Source organism: Rutidosis leptorrhynchoides, chromosome 6 (genome assembly GCF_046630445.1).
Source record: "Rutidosis leptorrhynchoides isolate AG116_Rl617_1_P2 chromosome 6, CSIRO_AGI_Rlap_v1, whole genome shotgun sequence".
Taxonomy (NCBI): Eukaryota; Viridiplantae; Streptophyta; class Magnoliopsida; order Asterales; family Asteraceae; genus Rutidosis; species Rutidosis leptorrhynchoides.
Window position 1 is genome coordinate 226319345 of NC_092338.1, and position 17277 is coordinate 226336621.

At 35.2% G+C, this 17277-nt stretch overlaps 1 non-coding gene across 1 annotated transcript; it reads left to right on the forward strand.

Moving 5' to 3' along the window:
* Window positions 1-16831: 16831 nt before the first annotated feature.
* Window positions 16832-16938, forward strand: LOC139856406 (small nucleolar RNA R71). Its single transcript, XR_011761889.1, has one exon. It is a non-coding gene; the product is annotated as a small nucleolar RNA R71 (small nucleolar RNA).
* The last annotated feature ends 339 nt before the right edge of the window (window positions 16939-17277 follow it).

The following is a 17277-nucleotide window of genomic DNA, read 5'->3' on the forward strand; positions in this document are numbered from 1 at the left end:
TACTGACTACCCAATTCTAGTAAAATTTTTCAAAATTTTCAATTAAATGAACTCAAAATCATGTTTATACATATTTATGAACGATAAAACTAGGTTTTAACACCGAAATTATTGTTACCTCAAAAAGGACATAAATTGAGAAACAAACCAAAATGTTAAAATTCATTTAAAATTGAATAGAGGACGATAAAAAGGAAAATAAAAGCCAAGTGTGGGAAAATTTACCAAGTTATCTTAAACATATGTCACATATATCTGTAACAAATAACTGAAAATACTTTTGCTTTGGACTAAACTTAATTGTTTTACCCGATGAAAGAAAAGAAAAGATGGATCTACACGATGAATCAATTCCATCATTAAAAGGAAGTAAAGTCTTCCAAAAAAGACACGCGCTTCTTGATTTAGGTCATGAAGTTGTCGTCCAGACCAGCTGTAGGTTGACGAAAAATCCAGAAAAGTCATCACTAAAATCAGCAGGAAATCCACGGACCTCAGCATTAAACAGGGTCGCCAAGTGGTCAGATTTATCCTAACCATGAGAAGGATTTATCTCGTACAATGGGGGGGCACCATGCAAATTAGCTTGATAAGACTAATGAATCAGATCCCCAGAAAGGATAATCTCCTTAAAAGATCAAAAATCAGCTTTTAAGCCTGATATTACTCAATCCTTGAGATTGACCTTAAAGATTGAGAATTACAAACTCATGGAATTCAATGATATCTAAACTCGAGCTTGAACGAGAAAATATTTTGATCAAAATTACAAACCGATTTGTTTTCTGAAAACCCTATTTTCAATGCGTTCATTACCATTGAACGTAAAATCCTAGGAATTTACCTGGAATTCATTAGGTCACTTGAACCAAATCAGGTGTCAACCGTAAGAACGGTGGTTGCATAGTGGTCAAAGACAGGACCTTGTGCCAGACCGAAAAATTATAAGGGTGAGCCTTACTATTGCTCCTACCAAGGATAGTAATTGCGTCTGACACGTTATAGACCATAATTAAAAGCATGTCAGGGGACATTGCCTTAACAGTTGCTTGTTCAACGCTTTCCTTTACAACCGGACGGTAGTTTACCAAAAGGTAATATACGGGACAAGTAAACTGGACGTGTTGCTTTCCAAATACAAGGTTAGCAAGTGGGTGACACAAAACCATAAGTTTTGAGCTAAAGTTTTCAAATCTGAAACCCACCAAACCCACAAAAATATTTTGTAATCACCGGTAAAGGGTTATCCCGAAAAACTTATCTAGGGTAAAAACTAGATTTAATTTTTAAAAGATCAAATGTTTTCATAAAGATCCAATTTCCTTAATGGATCTAAATTTTTATAGTCATGTGGGACTGTAAATCATATCGTTACTACCATTGTTTATACCACCGTATAGAAATCACTGATGTACAAAGTGTGAAGAATAAAGAAGTGATTCTAGTATTTCAAGACGATATTGCTTGAGGACAAGCAACGCTCAAGTGTGGGAATATTTGATAATGCTAAAAACGAACATATATTTCATAGTATTATTCCTCAAGAAAGACAAGCTTTTAGTTGCAATTGTTCTATTTAAAAGTGATATTCGTTTAAATAATAAAAGGTGAAGACAAAAGACAGATTCGACGAATTGAAGACGTAAACGACCAAAAAGCTCAAAAGTACAAAAGACAATCAAAGAGGTTCTAATTATTGATAAGAAACGTCTCGAAATTACAAGAGTACAAGATTCAAAACGCAAAGTACAAAATATAAAATTGTACGCAAGGACGTTCGAAAATCCGGAACCGGGACCAGAGTCAACTCTCAACGCTCGACGCAACGGACTAAAAATTACAAGTTAACTATGTATATAAATATAATATAATATATAATTAATTATATTAATTATATATATATTATATATATATTATAAACCGTCGGCAAGAAAGACTCCAAAAGGGACTGAGCTGTAATTTCAAACTCCGCGACTCGCGGAGTTTGAAGGCAAAAATGCCGCGAGTCGCGGAGCCCCAATTTCTGAAACTCCCTATAAAGCTCGCACATTCTGATCGTAAAAATTACCAAAAAAATCCATCCATCTCTCTATCTATATCGTATATATTTATATTTATATTTTAATTTTAATTTTAATTTTAATTTTAATCCTAATAATAAGGGTATGTTAGCGAATGTTATAAGGGTGTAAGTCGAAATTCTGTCCGTGTAACGCTACGCTATTTTTAATCATTGTAAGTTATGTTCGACCTTTTTATATTAATGTCTCGTAGCTAAGTTATTATTATGCTTATTTAATCCGAAGTAATCATGATGTTGGGCTAATTACTAAAATTGGGTAATTGGGCTTTGTACCATAATTGGGGTTTGGACAAAACAACGACACTTGTGGAAATTAGACTATGGGCTATTAATGGGTTTTATATTAACTAAACAATACCTTGTTAATTTAATATACAAACTTATAATTTGACGTATTTATATATAACCACATACGCTTGACTGGGTACGGTGGGCGGGATATCTATAAATACCAATAATTATTCATTTTACCGGATACGGAACTGGATTAATAGTTAATAAACTTGTTGAAACAGGGGTGAATTACATTCAAGGGTAATTGGTGTAATTGTTAACAAAGTAGTAAAACCTTGGTTTACACACAGTCGATAACCTGGTGTATTCATTAAACAAAGTATTAAAACCTTGTTACAATTCGAATCTCCAATTAGTTGGAATATTTGACTTCGGGAATAAGAATAATTTGACGAAGGCTTTCGCTCTTTATATTTATGACTGATGGACTATTATGGACAAATCTGTATGGACATATTAAATAATCCAGGACAAAGGACAATTAACCCATGGGCATAAAACTAAAATCAACACGTCAAACATCATGATTACGGAAGTTTAAATAAGCATAATTCTTTTATTTCATATTTAATTTCCATTATTTTATATTTAATTGCACTTCTAATTATCGCATTTTTATTGTTATTGTATTTAATTGCACTTTTAATTATCGTACTTTTTAATTATCGCAAGTTTATTTTATCGCACTTTTATTATTCGCAATTTCATTATCGTTATTTACTTTATGCTTTAATTTAAGTCTTGTATTTATTTTTAATATTTTACATTTGGTTTTAACTGCGACTAAAGTTTTAAAATCGACAAACCGGTCATTAAACGGTAAAAACCCCCCTTTATAATAATAATATTACTTATATATATATTTGTATTTTTATAAAAGTAAACTAATATAGCGTTAAGCTTTGTTTAAAGATTTCCCTGTGGAACGAACCGGACTTACTAAAAACTACACTACTGTACGATTAGGTACACTGCCTATAAGTGTTGTAGCAAGGTTTAAGTATATCTATTCTATAAATAAATAAATATCTTGTGTAAAATTGTATCGTATTTAATAGTATTTTCTGTAAAAATATAAGCTATTTTATATACTACTCTGCTAAAACATCAAAGGGGTTTTATAAAATTTGCAACTTTTTAATTTTTATAAACTTGTTGCTAAATAATATACCATGCATTGTTACTTATATTTTATAAACCCTTTTATAAAATGTGTCACAACATAACTATTTAATCTTGCAAATAATTAAATGCTTATCATATAAATTATCCAAATAATTTATCTCAAGTAATAATATTTTAGAAAACCGATTTTCTAAAATCCAAGTGTCGCGTATTCATTTAATGATCCATTCATTAAGAATAAATACGATTAAGGTGTTGGTAAGCTTGTTATTGGGTATGACCCGACTTGGATCATAACATAGTGGCCACATTAATTTAACATGTCTCTCGGGCATACGAAATACCTTCAATCTCCCACTTGCACGAGAAACATAAGAAATTAATGCAAGTGATGGATACCACCTAACGACCGTCCATCACCCCCAATATGTTATGACTTTGTGCCATTCAATAACATCATCCCTTTCGAGTTCCCATCTCGAATATGAATAGGTGAATCTTTCAATATTTCCTTTTGTCCTAGATGTCATGTTATATCCAAGAGATATAGAGTGATCACTCTCTTCTAGATTTAACTTTATCGGGCCTTAGACATCTGACTCTCAACGAATAAGAGGGACAAATTCCATCTTGACTACATACGTCCTAAATATATACCTGAGCTCTTCCTTATGAACTACCATATTTCAGAATAGCGAAAGAAAGAATCAAGGTACAATACTTGGTAAATATCTGAACCGAATATGTATCTCAGGTCAGAGGATACAATGATATTCGCCTTTACTCAAGATTACATGTGATCAACCACAAAGGATCCATTTAGTAGGTCTTGAGGGCGGGTCTTCCAATATTTGTGTCCCACAAATATCTATGAACCTTGGTTGCAACCTTGCCCCACATTCATCCCGTGAATGTATACCAATCCAAGTTCATAATAGTCTAAACCTCACACTTGTTCCCACAAATGTGATCGACTACGGAATTTAGAATAATTACTTATTCATGGATAAAATATGCAAAATAGGAACATAACTCAAAAGAAAATTTATACCATAATTATATTAATGAGTTTGAACAATTTCGTTCCATTACAATACTTAAAACATATCATGACCAATCACTAGAATATCGAAGCCCTAATGCACAAACATGTCCTGCATGTTTTGATCCATGTAAGAGCTTCGTGAGAGGATCCGCTATATTAAGATCTGTGTGAACTTTGCGAATACATATCTTTCCCTTTTCCACTTTCATCCCTTATGTAGTTGAATCTCCGCTCAATGTGACGGGTCTTTTGGTGAGCACGAGGTTCCTTGATTTGAGCAATCGCACCCTCGTTGTCACAAAAGATCTCAAGAGGGTCCTGAATGGAAGGGACTACTCCTAAGTCGTCGATGAATTTCTTCATCCATGCAGCTTCCTGAGCTGCCAATGAGGCGGCAATGTACTCCGACTCTGTAGTGGATAATGCAACAACATCCTGTTTTGAACTCTTCCAAGAGACCGCACCTCCATTTAACGTGAAGACATAACTGGACTGTGACCGAGAATCATCTCGATCAGTTTGGAAACTCGCATCCATGTAACCTTTTACAGCGAGTTCCTCCTCACCAGACCCATATATTAGAAACATATTCTTAGTCCTCCTAAGGTATTTCAATATACTTTTGACAGCAATCCAATGATTGTTGCCTGAGTTATTCTGGTATCTACTTGTCAGGCTTAGAGCGCATGACACATCCGGTCTCGTGCATATCATTGCATACATGATTGACCCAATGGCAGACGCATATGGGACTTTCTTCATTCTCTCCTGTTCATCTTTCGTGGTGGGGCACTGAGATGAACTAAGGAGCGTTCCTCTTTGAATAGGTACCAAACCTTTCTTAGAGTTCTCCATCTTGAACCTTTTCAAGATCTTTTCAATGTATGCACTTTGATTCAAACCTATCAGTTTCTTGGATCTATCCCTGTAGATCCCAATCCCCAAAACGTATTGTGCTTCTCCAAGATCCTTAATGGAGAAGCATTTACTTAACCAGGTCTTAACACCTTGCATTGCCAGAATATCATTTCCAAATAACAATATATCATCCACATATAGTACAAGGAACATGATAGTGCTCCCACTAGCTTTCTTATATACACAAGCTTCATCAACATTTTTAATGAAGCCAAATTTCTCGGCCTCCTCATTAAAACGATGATTCCACATTCTAGATGCTTGTTTCAATCCGTAGATTGACTTCTTTAACTTGCATACCTTTTTAGGATATTTCGGATCAACAAAACCCTCAGGCTGAACCATATAGACATCTTCCTCAAGATGTCCATTTAGGAAAGCGGTCTTGACATCCATTTGCCATATTTCATAATCATAATGAGCAGCAATGGCAAATAATATCCTAATAGACTTTAGCATTGCCACTGGCGAAAATGTTTCATCATAGTCAACCCCTTGAGTTTGAGTGAAACCTTTTGCTACAAGTCTAGCTTTATATGTATCCAAGTTTCCATGTATGTCGGTTTTCATTTTGAAAAGCCATTTACAATCAACTAGCCTTGAACTAGTAGGTTGTACAACCAGTTCCCAAACTTGGTTGTCATACATGGATTGCATCTCAGCGTTCATGGCTTCCTGCCATTTATCCTTATCAATCCTTGATAAAGCATCTTGGTAGTTTGTTGGTTCATCCAAATCAACCAAGTAGCAACCATCCATGAGAAACCCATATCTCTCAGGAGGATTACTAATCCTACCAGATTTGCGAACGTCTTGTGTATTTTGATCATCCATTTGATCATTCACAACATTTTCATGTTGAGTGCTAGTGTCAACCAATTGTGTATCATCTACTTGATCTTGAACCTCTTCAAGATCTATCTTCCTTTCACTATTTCCTTCCATTAGGAACTTAGTTTCAAGGAATTCAGCCTTTCGAGCAACAAATACATTTTGCTCGGTTGGATCATAGAAATAGTATCCCATATCATCCTTGGGATATCCTATGAAGATACACTTCGTGGATCGAGCATTCAACTTATTAGGGACGTAACGCTTAGGATAAGCTTCACATCCCCATACCTTTAAGTATGATAGAGATGGAGGTTTTCCAAACCACATCTCATGAGGAGTTCGTTCCACTTTCTTGGTTGGGGCCATATTTAAAATACGAGTCGCAGAGCATAGACAATAACCCCAGAATGATAGAGGTAATGAGCTTCTAGCCATCATAGATCGAACCATATCCATTAGGGTTCGGTTCCTCCTTTCGGATACACCATTAAGCTGTGGTGTCCCGGGTGGAGTAAGTTGCGAGATAATCCCACAACTTCTAAGATGATCTTGGAAAGCATCACTTAGGTATTCACCTCCTCTATCGGTACGAAGTACCTTTATTGTCTTATTGAGTTGATTTTGTACTTCATTTTGATATTCTTTGAATGCTTCAAAGGTTTCGTCCTTGTGTCTTAATAAGTAGACATATCCGAAACGACTAAAGTCATCAATGAAAGTAACAAAGTATCTTTCACCATTCCTAGTCATGGGTTTAAAGGGTCCACATACATTCGAATGTATTAATCCCAATAAATCTTTAGCCCTTTCATAGGTCCCTTTGAAAGGTGATTTAGTCATTTTGCCTTGTAAACAAGATTCACATACATCAAACGAGTCCATCTCATTTGATTTCAAAAGTCCATTCTTTTGAAGTGTACGCATTCGATTCTTGTTTATGTGACCAAGGCGACAATGCCATAAGTAGGAATCACTCAAATCCCTTTTGAGTTTCTTGGTGCTAGTATGGTATATTGAGCTACTAGATGATGTATCATTATGAACTAATTCATAAATTCCATTTGAAGGCGAAGCCCTAAAATAGAATACATTATCTAAATAAACGTGGATATCATCATTAACAAAATTAAGATAAAAACCACATTGTTTTAAACGGGAAACTGAAATAATGTTTCGACATAAATCCGGTGCATACAAAACATTGTTCAAAATAAGTTCCAAACCACTTGGAAGCTTTAATACAAAGTCTCCTTAAGCCTTCACTTGCACTTTGGCTCCATTACCCATAAAGAGACTTGATGTTCCCGCTTGCTTGCTACTTCTTTTGAACCCCTGCAAAGAATTGCAAATGTGAGTTCTACATCCAGTGTCTAATACCCATGTATTAGAAGAAGTAATACTAAGCTCTCTATATATACCATATATATATTACCTGAGGTTTGCCCCGCATCCCTCTTCTCCTTCAACTCCTTAAGGTAGACCGGGCAGTTGCATTTCCAGTGACCCATTTCACCGCAACCGAAGCACGGGTCTTCCTTGGGGTTTGCTTGTCCGGCAACCTTTTGCTCCTTGTTCTTGTTTTTGGTTGGGGTAACCATCCTCCCCTTTCCCTTGCCTTGATGGGCGGGTCCTTTCCTCTTAGCCGCCTTTGGCTTAGAGGTGTTATTACCTTTGGACCCACCATCATTGATCATTAGCACTGGTGAAGCCCTCTTACCCATGCTAGTTTCTGCTGTCCTAAGCATGCCATGAAGTTCGCCAATGGTCTTATCCATCCCATTCATATTGTAATTAATTACAAATTGGTCAAACCTCTTTGACAAGGAGTTTAGGATAAGATCCATGGCTAGCTCATTAGATATGTTGAGATTAAGACGGTTTTCGCGATCAATGAGGCTTTTCATCTTAAGGACATAAGATGAAACGGATTGGGAGTCGTCCATACGACATGCATGAAGCGCTCGAACGGTCTCGAAGCGCTCGACACGTGCTTGTTGAAGGAACATCTCCTTCAATTGCGTGATCATGTCGTATGCAGTATGATGCTCGAAATCCTTTTGGAGTTCGGGTATCATAGTCCCAAGCATTAGGCAGGCGACTTGCACCGAATCGGTGCAATACTTATCCCAATAAGCCATGCCTTCCGTATCATCCTCGTCGGGTTGATCGGGAATGGGGTCTTCCAACACATACACCTTATCCTCAAGTTTGAGGACAATCCTAAGATTGCGGAACTAATCCATAAAGTTCGTATGGTTGAGTTTGTCTTTCTCGAGGAGAGACCTTAACGATAGGTTGTTCAAGTTAATGGGTGCGTTTTGCATGTTGTTGTTATTGGCGGCCATCTACAAAATTTAACAAAGTTCATTTTAAGTATCGTTTTAAATTTAATAAACAATACCCTTTAAATATTAATTGACTTATTAAATATTAGAATCCAACGGTAAATCAAATTTCGGATAACCCACAGGTCCCAGGATCGAACCTGGCTCTGATACCATTGTTGGGATTTAACAAGTTTCATAATACTTATAATCATTCAAGAAATAAGTTTTGCGAAAGCGTAAAATTACCATTTTAAAACTTGTAAATCTTTAACCAATTAAAGTTAAATCCCAATTAGGATCAAGTTGTGAAATATACTTACAAAACACAAGGGAGTATAGATGTTATACCTTCTCCAAGATAGGAGGTTAAAAGGATGATGAAGATGGAGCTTAGTAAGTGCGAAAACTCCATGCTTTTGATGCACCAACACCACCCTTAAGTTATGTTAGGATTGACACACTTAAGCTCTTATAAAACTAAGCTAGAAACCTCTTCTATTTGCTGAGAAAATTCAGCCAGCAGCAACTCAGAAATGATGATGAATGCAAGCCTCAAAATGATGAGACCTCAAGAGATTATACCCCAAACTTTACCCAACACCTAATACTATGGTTAGGATTTATTTACACTTGAAAACAAGCTTTCAAACAAGCCTAAGAACTCACTTTTCTTACCCAAAATTTCGGCCAGAATGCAGCTCAAAAAGGGAGAGTGTTTTTCTTATATCTTTCTTGTTTTAAATGCATGTAGTCTTGTATTACTTGAGTCAAAGCATGGGTAGATTAATTAAGCATGTGTATGTGATATTGTGTCATCTCAAAAGTAGGAAAAGAGCATGGGTGAGACCCCTTGGTCTCTCCAAAACCGTCCCCCATGAAGGGGTTTTATAAAATTTGCAACTTTTTAATTTTTATAAACTTGTTGCTAAATAATATACCATGCATTGTTACTTATATTTTATAAACCCTTTTATAAAATGTGTCACAACATAACTATTTAATCTTGCAAATAATTAAATGCTTATCATATAAATTATCCAAATAATTTATCTCAAGTAATAATATTTTAGAAAACCGATTTTCTAAAATCCAAGTGTCGTGTATTCATTTAATGATCCATTCATTAAGAATAAATACGATTAAGGTGTTGGTAAGCTTGTTATTGGGTATGACCCGACTTGGATCATAACATAGTGGCCACATTAATTTAACATGTCTCTCGGGCATACGAAATACCTTCAAAATGTTTAATGAGGTTAGGATACGCTTCCTTCAGCTTTTAGGCTCTCTAAACCGTCCACTAGTGAAAAGACTATAACTCCCCCAAAAGATGCCATTTAAAATGACTAAAATTGTTATTACAATGACATTTGTCGCGTTTCGTGACACTACGTCGCGTTTCGCGACACCAGGACGTGACAACACCAACTCAAACGCGATAAAGTGGTCAGGTGGGGATTTCCAAGCCGTCGCATTTTAACCTATTTCATCGCGATCCGCGATGAACCAAAACGCGATAAAAGTGCTCCAAAAACGATACATGCAGCTCACTTTCATTTTATCAGTTTCCAGCTTCAATTTGAAAGTTCAGGGACTGTGGTTGACAGATTCTGATTCTGATGTAAATTCTAAAAATGCATAACTGTTAGGTTCACTTTTAGTGGCGCTTTCTGATGCACGCATTTACTGACACTTTCAGGAACATTTTCTGACGCACAAAATTCAGGATCTTACACAAGTCTTACGCCCTTCGCCCATCAATCAAAACATCACCATAGGGTACTTCCATTAGGAACGCCACCCATATCAATAATATGCACATCACAAGGCATTTAACAAACCCAAACTCAACAGCACATTATAAATAATCAAAGGACATATTTATTAAAATGAAACGTACCTTAACATCTCCTTGCAGCATTCGCAGCCGCCAACTCAGGACAATCCGTCTTGCAATGTCCCTCCTTATTACAATAGTAGCACATCCCGTCATCACTTCTCGACATTGTCCACTCCCATAACTTGTGGCCCCTAACACCACAATTGAAACATCTAGGTGCACGAGAATCCATCGTGCCTTTACCCACATTACCCGCACTCGCACTTGCACCCTTATTTTTCTTACTTGGGGCGCCGTACGAATCAACCCTTCTCTTACTTGAAGGCTCACACATCCTTGATCGTGAATACCATTCGTAACCCCTAGCCACCGCGAATAACTCCGTAAATGACTTTGCTTGACCTCTGCTAATTTTATTCTTCAAGTCATGATGTGCGAGCGGAGATGTACGAAATATTATTATTGTTTACTACGAAATACGACGAAATATTACACAAGTTTTATTAATTTACGGATGGGATATACCTAAAACTTGCTACAACACTTATAGGCAGTGTACCTAATCGCAGAGTAGTGTAGTTTTTAGTAAGTCCGGTTCGTTCCACAGGGAGTTAGTGATTACGTACAATATTTTTAACAACTATATTTATTATATATATATATATATATATATATATATATATATATATATATATATATATATATATATATATACATAAGTAGTAATATTATTATAAAAAGGAGGTTTTACCGTTTAATGACCGGTTTGTCGATTTTAATTTTAAGTGTAAAGATAAATGACAATATTTAAAGTGCGTTATCATGATGTTTGACGTTTTGATTTTAATTTATTACTCTGAGTTAATTGACCTTTGTCCTGGTTTATTTGATACGTCTATCTGGTTTTTGTCCATAATAGTCCATCGTTCATAAATATAAAGTGCTAGTGTCCTCGTCAAATTACCCTTATACCCGAAGTCAAATATTTCAACTGATTAAGGATTTAAACTGTGACGCAGTTACCTCTTCTGTCAACAATTATACCAGTTATCACTGTATGTAATCCACCCCTATTTTAATTAGTTTATGAATATTAATTCATCCACTTGATCAAAATGAATAATCAATTACCCAACCCAATTGATTAATTAAATGATTATAACAGATTCCATATGAATGTTACTAAATAGGACAACCATAATCATTATTAATTATTAGGTTAATTAATTTGAAGATGGGTTCGACAGACTCCAATGAGTTGTCACTCAATTAGACAATACCCCCCCATCTATTAATAGTCAATAGTCCAATTTCCATAAGTGTCGGTCTTTTGTCCAAACCCCAATTATGGTACAAAATCCAATAATCTCATCTTAATATTTAGTCCAACATCACGATTACTTTGGCTCAAATAAGCATAATAATAACTTAGTTACGATATATTAATTTAAAAAGGAAGAACATAGCTTACAGTGGTGATTAATCGCGTAGCGTTACACAGACAGAGTTTCGACTTTAAAACCCGTAAAACATTTCTTACAATAACCTAATTATTATTAATCTTAAATTAAACATAATATTATAAATATAAATATAAATTACATAAGAAAGAAAGAAAGAGTATGAAGAGGTGAAGGTGTATCTATTGGTGCCTCCGTGAATTCCATTTTATAGGCAAAATGAATTACTGTAGCAAGGTGGAAAGTTAGCTGGAAAGGTAGCTAATGATAATTCAATTCACTGAATTGAATTATTGATTGAAATATTTTCACTTATGATCCTTTAACTATGCTCAATTAATAACTTTTTATTATTTATTATTATTCTTATTATGAATTATTTAAATATTATATTATATTATATTTTTGAGCATAGTTAACTTGTAATTTTAGCTCCGTTGAGTCGTACGTTGTTAATTGGTTCATGTCTCGATTCCGAATTTTTAAACGCTTTTTCGTATGCTTAGATATCTTGTACTTTGCGTTTCGCGGCTCGTACTCTTGTCATTTTTAGACATTATTCATCATTAAATTGAACCATTTAGATTGTATCTTGTACATTTGAGCTTTTTGGTCGTTTGCGTCTTCAAATCGTCATTTTTGTCTTTCGTCTTCGCACTTATTTATTTAAACAATTATTACATAAAAATAGAACAATAGTAACTAAAAGCTTTACATATTGGAAGGATAATGCTATGAAATATATGTTCATTTTTAGCATTATCAAATATCTCCACACTTGAGCATTGCTTGTCCTCAAGCAATACAGAACTTGAAATTAAATCACACTTCACTCGAATCACTTTTTTATTCTCACACTTTATACATCAGTGATTTTGATACGGCGGTATAAACAATGATAGTAACAATGTGGTTTACAGTCCCACATGACTATGAAAATTTAGATCCTTTAAATAAATTGGATCTTTATGAAAACATTTGATCTTTTGAAAATTCAATCTAGCTTTTACCCTCGATAAGTTTTCTGATTTGACCCACCATCGGTGTTGCAAAATATATTTGTGGATCAATATTTTTGCTAAAAACTTTTAGGTTCGTGTAATCCACTGCTATCCCTGTGTCGGAAAGCACACATCCATTTTACTTGTTCCGTATATTACCTTTCGGCAAACTACCGTCCGGTTGTAAAGGAAAGCGATGAACAAGAAACTGTTAAGGCAATGTCTAATGACATGCTTTTGTTCATGGTCTAAAATGTGTCGGATGCAGTTACTATCCTTTGTAGGAGCAATAGTAAAGATCACCCTATGATTTTTTGGTCTGGCACAAGGTCCTGTCTCTGAACATGCTATGCAACCACCATTCCTACGGTTGACACCCGATTTGGTTCAGGTGACCTAATGAATTCTAGGTGAATTCCTAGGATTTTACGTTCAATGGTAATGAACGCATTGAAAATGTGTTTTCAGAAAATAAATCGGTTTTATTTTTGATCAAAATATTTTCTCGTTCAAGCTCGAGTTTAGATATCATCGAATTTCACGAGTTTGTAATTCTCAATCTTTAAGGTTAATCTCAAGGATTGAGTAATATCAGGTTTAAAAGATGATTTTTAATCTTTAAGGAGATTAACCTTTCTGGCGATCTAATTCATTAGTCTTATCAAGCTAACTTGCACGGCGCCCTCCCCATTTTATGAGACAAATCCTCTCATGGTTAGGATAAGTCTGACCACTTGGCGACCCTGTTTGATGCTGAGGTCCGTGGATTTCCAGCTGATTTTCAAAGTTTTTCATAGACTCTACAACTGGTCTGGATGACAATTTCCTGACCTAAATCAAGAAGCGCATTTCTTTTTCGAAAGACTTTACTTCCTTATAATGATGGAATTGATTCATCGTGTAGATCCATCTTTTCTTTCAATGTATTACAATAAATCGGGTAAAACATTTAATCTAGTCTAAAACAAAAGTACCTGCAATAATCTTGTACAAAATATATGATATATGTTTTAAAGAACTTGGTACATTCTTCTCACACTTAGCTTTTATTTATTTCTTTCTTTGCCTTTTTATTATCCTTTATTCCATTTTAAATTAATTCGAGCATTTTGGGTTGTTTCTCAATTTATGTCCTTTCTGAGGTAACAATAATTTCGGTATTAACACCTAATTTTATCGGTCATAAATATGTATAAACATGATTTTGAATTCATTTAGTTGAAAATTTTTCAAATTTTCCCAAAATTTGGCAATTAAGTGTATGAATTAAATGTTTAAACCGAAAAAATTTAATCCATTCCCACACTTAAGATCTTGCAATGCCCTCATTTGCAAGAAATCAGAAAAAATTTAAATTCATGAGGGTGATTAGTGTAGAAAAATGATTAAAAATACCGAGTTTGCAAACATATTGTTGTTATTTCACATTTGATATTTTGCGTCTTGTCGTCAAAATTAGTACCTTTTTTTGAACTTAATGACATTCTTTGAAAGTGCGTTGTTTTACCCTGTTTTGTACATGACATAAAATACAAACATATATATATATATATACACATATTTTTGAAGTTTAGTATATAACCCCACGTTCAAAAATTTATAAAATCTAATTTTTTTTTTGGGCATACTTTTGATCAATAAAATTAAAAATAATGATAACAAAATTTGTCGCCCCGCCCTCGGGTAAAGCAATTTTGGTTCAACGACCTAGTCTTCAACTCACGACGAATTTTAGGTATCAAATTTTTAATTAATGAAATAAAGTACATTTTTGTTTTTAAATTCACATAAAACTTAAATTTAAAAAGCATATTAATTTCATACAAAACCTACAAAACAAAAATTCAGAATGGGGGGAGAAAACTAGTTCTTTAGTCTCTGCTAGTGGAAAAGACCAATCGGATTCCATTCTCGGAACTATACGAGAACAGAACACCTAACTCTAGACAGCGTTTTCTTTTTAGAACATTTGAATCTCCCCACACTTAGTGTCAAAATTGTGATTAACTTCATCGTCAATTTCTTTTGGACCATAATCAACTTGCATATCTGTGACTTTTGCTTTAAGCCATTGGTCGGATTCCTGTGTAACATCCACAAATTCAACTAGTTTTGCCTTTTTTTAGGCGAAAGATTGGATACTAACCGGTTACATTACTTAAAGTTCCCCTTGGTTCTAGCATCGCGAATCCGTTTAATAAGTTTCTTCATTGAACTATTAATAACGGGGTCATTCGTATCAACAACGGGGTTCTTTGTTATCAAGTTATCATTAGGTGTTATTTCATCTTCCCCATACTTAGGCGTTTTATTATTGTTAAGCACTACCGTTGGAGTTGGTAAAACAACATGGTTCTTACCAATCATTTTTGTTGGTTCAACGGTTTTGGTTGGTGGAGATTTAGACTTTTGACTCACAAAGGTGATCGATTTTTCATTATTACTAAGTGTCATTCTACCCTCTCTTACATCAAATAACGCCCCGGTGGACGCTAAGAATGGTCGACCTAAAATTAGAGGAACGTTTGGGTCCTCTTCTATGTCAATGACAATAAATTCGACTAAAAAGGTTAAATTACCTACTTAAACGGGTAGGTTGTCAGCAATTCCAACTGGGTGCTTAATGGTTTGGTCAAAGAGTCGAACACTCATTTCCGTTGGACTTAACTCACCTACTCCTAATCTCTTATATAATGAAAGAGGCATAACACTTTTACTCGCACCTAAATCTGCTAGTACATCATACATGACACAATCACTAAGTAGACAAGGAACAATAAATTCACCCGGATCACCTACCCTAGGTGGAGGTTTTGGTGGAACTGTCTTTACCGGGTTTATCTTTACGGTTTTAGTTTCCTGTACTTTCTTATTATTATTCTTCTTTTCAAAGGTATCACAAACTTTATTACCTATTACTTCCTCATACTCAACTCCTTTTCTTGGAAACGGGATGGGTGGTACGTATGGTGCCACCACTGGCTTTACATACTCGGGTGGTGGTGGTGGTGTAACTTCTTCATTGTTACTCACATCTAAAACCTTCCCATATTCTGGTGTTGGTTTTCCAGAATTCGTTGAAACCATGTTAACATTTTTATTCCGAGGATTTACTTCAGTATTACTCGGTAGCTTTCCTTGTTCCCTTTCACTCATCAATCTAGCAAGAGTACCTACTTGTTTTTCTAGATTCAAAATGGAAGCTTGATGAGTTCTAAATGACTAATCAAACCTCTCATTCGTTTGGGTTTGAGTTGCAATAAATTGTGTTTGAGATTCAACTAGCTTTTGTACCATTTCTTCCATATTTGACTTTTTCTCTTCGGTTTGTTGTGGTGGTTTATACAAGCCAGGTCTTTATTGATTGAAAGTGTTGTTTTGAGTTGGTTGGTTATTCGGACCTTGTTGGTTGTACGAGTTATTGTTGGGTCCATTTGGATTGTAAAGAATGTTTTGATTTCGATTAAAGTTTGGCCTTGGCGGTTGATAATTATTTTGATAATTATTTCCCGGCCTTTGGTTCATGTAGGAAACATTCTCACGTTGTTCCATCGTTTGATCAATGTGGCAATCTTTCGTTAAGTGTGGTCCACCGCATTCCTCACAACTGATTCGTATTGCATGAATATCTTTAGTCTTCTTTTCCATTCGTCTCTCGAAAGCATCTATTTTTGCGGAAACGGAATCAAAGTCATGACTAGAATCGGCTCTAGACGCTTTAGATGAACGAAAAATATCTTTTTCCTGGTGCCACTCATGTGAGTGGGATGTTGTGTTATCAATGATTTTGTGAGCTTCGGTTGCGGTTTTCTTCATAATGGAACCACCAGCTGCTGTGTCGATGTCTTTTCGTGTAGCAACGTCGACACCTTGGTAGAATATTTGTACTATTTGATAAGTGTCTAAACCGTGCTGAGGACATCCTCTCAACAACTTTCCGAATCTTGTCCACGCCTCATATAATGTTTCATTTGGCTTTTGCGCGAACGTAACAATTTCTTCTTGAAGTCTCACGGCTTTAGATGCCGGAAAGAATCTTTTAAGAAAATTTTCAACTAAAACATCCCATGTATCAATCGCTCCTTCAGGTAACGATTCTAACCAATCTTTGGCTTCTCCCTTTAAAGTCTAGGGGAACAACATAAGATAAATAGTTTCATCCTCAACTTCTCGGATTTTAAATAGATTAAAAATCCTATTAAAAGTTCGAAGATGTTCGTTTGGATCTTCTTTTGTTGTACCACCAAATTGGCACTGATTGGTGATCATGTGTAGGATTTGTCCTTTAATTTTAAAATCTGATGCTCTAACATCTGGCTGATTAATGGCATGACCTTGGCCCGTGCGTGT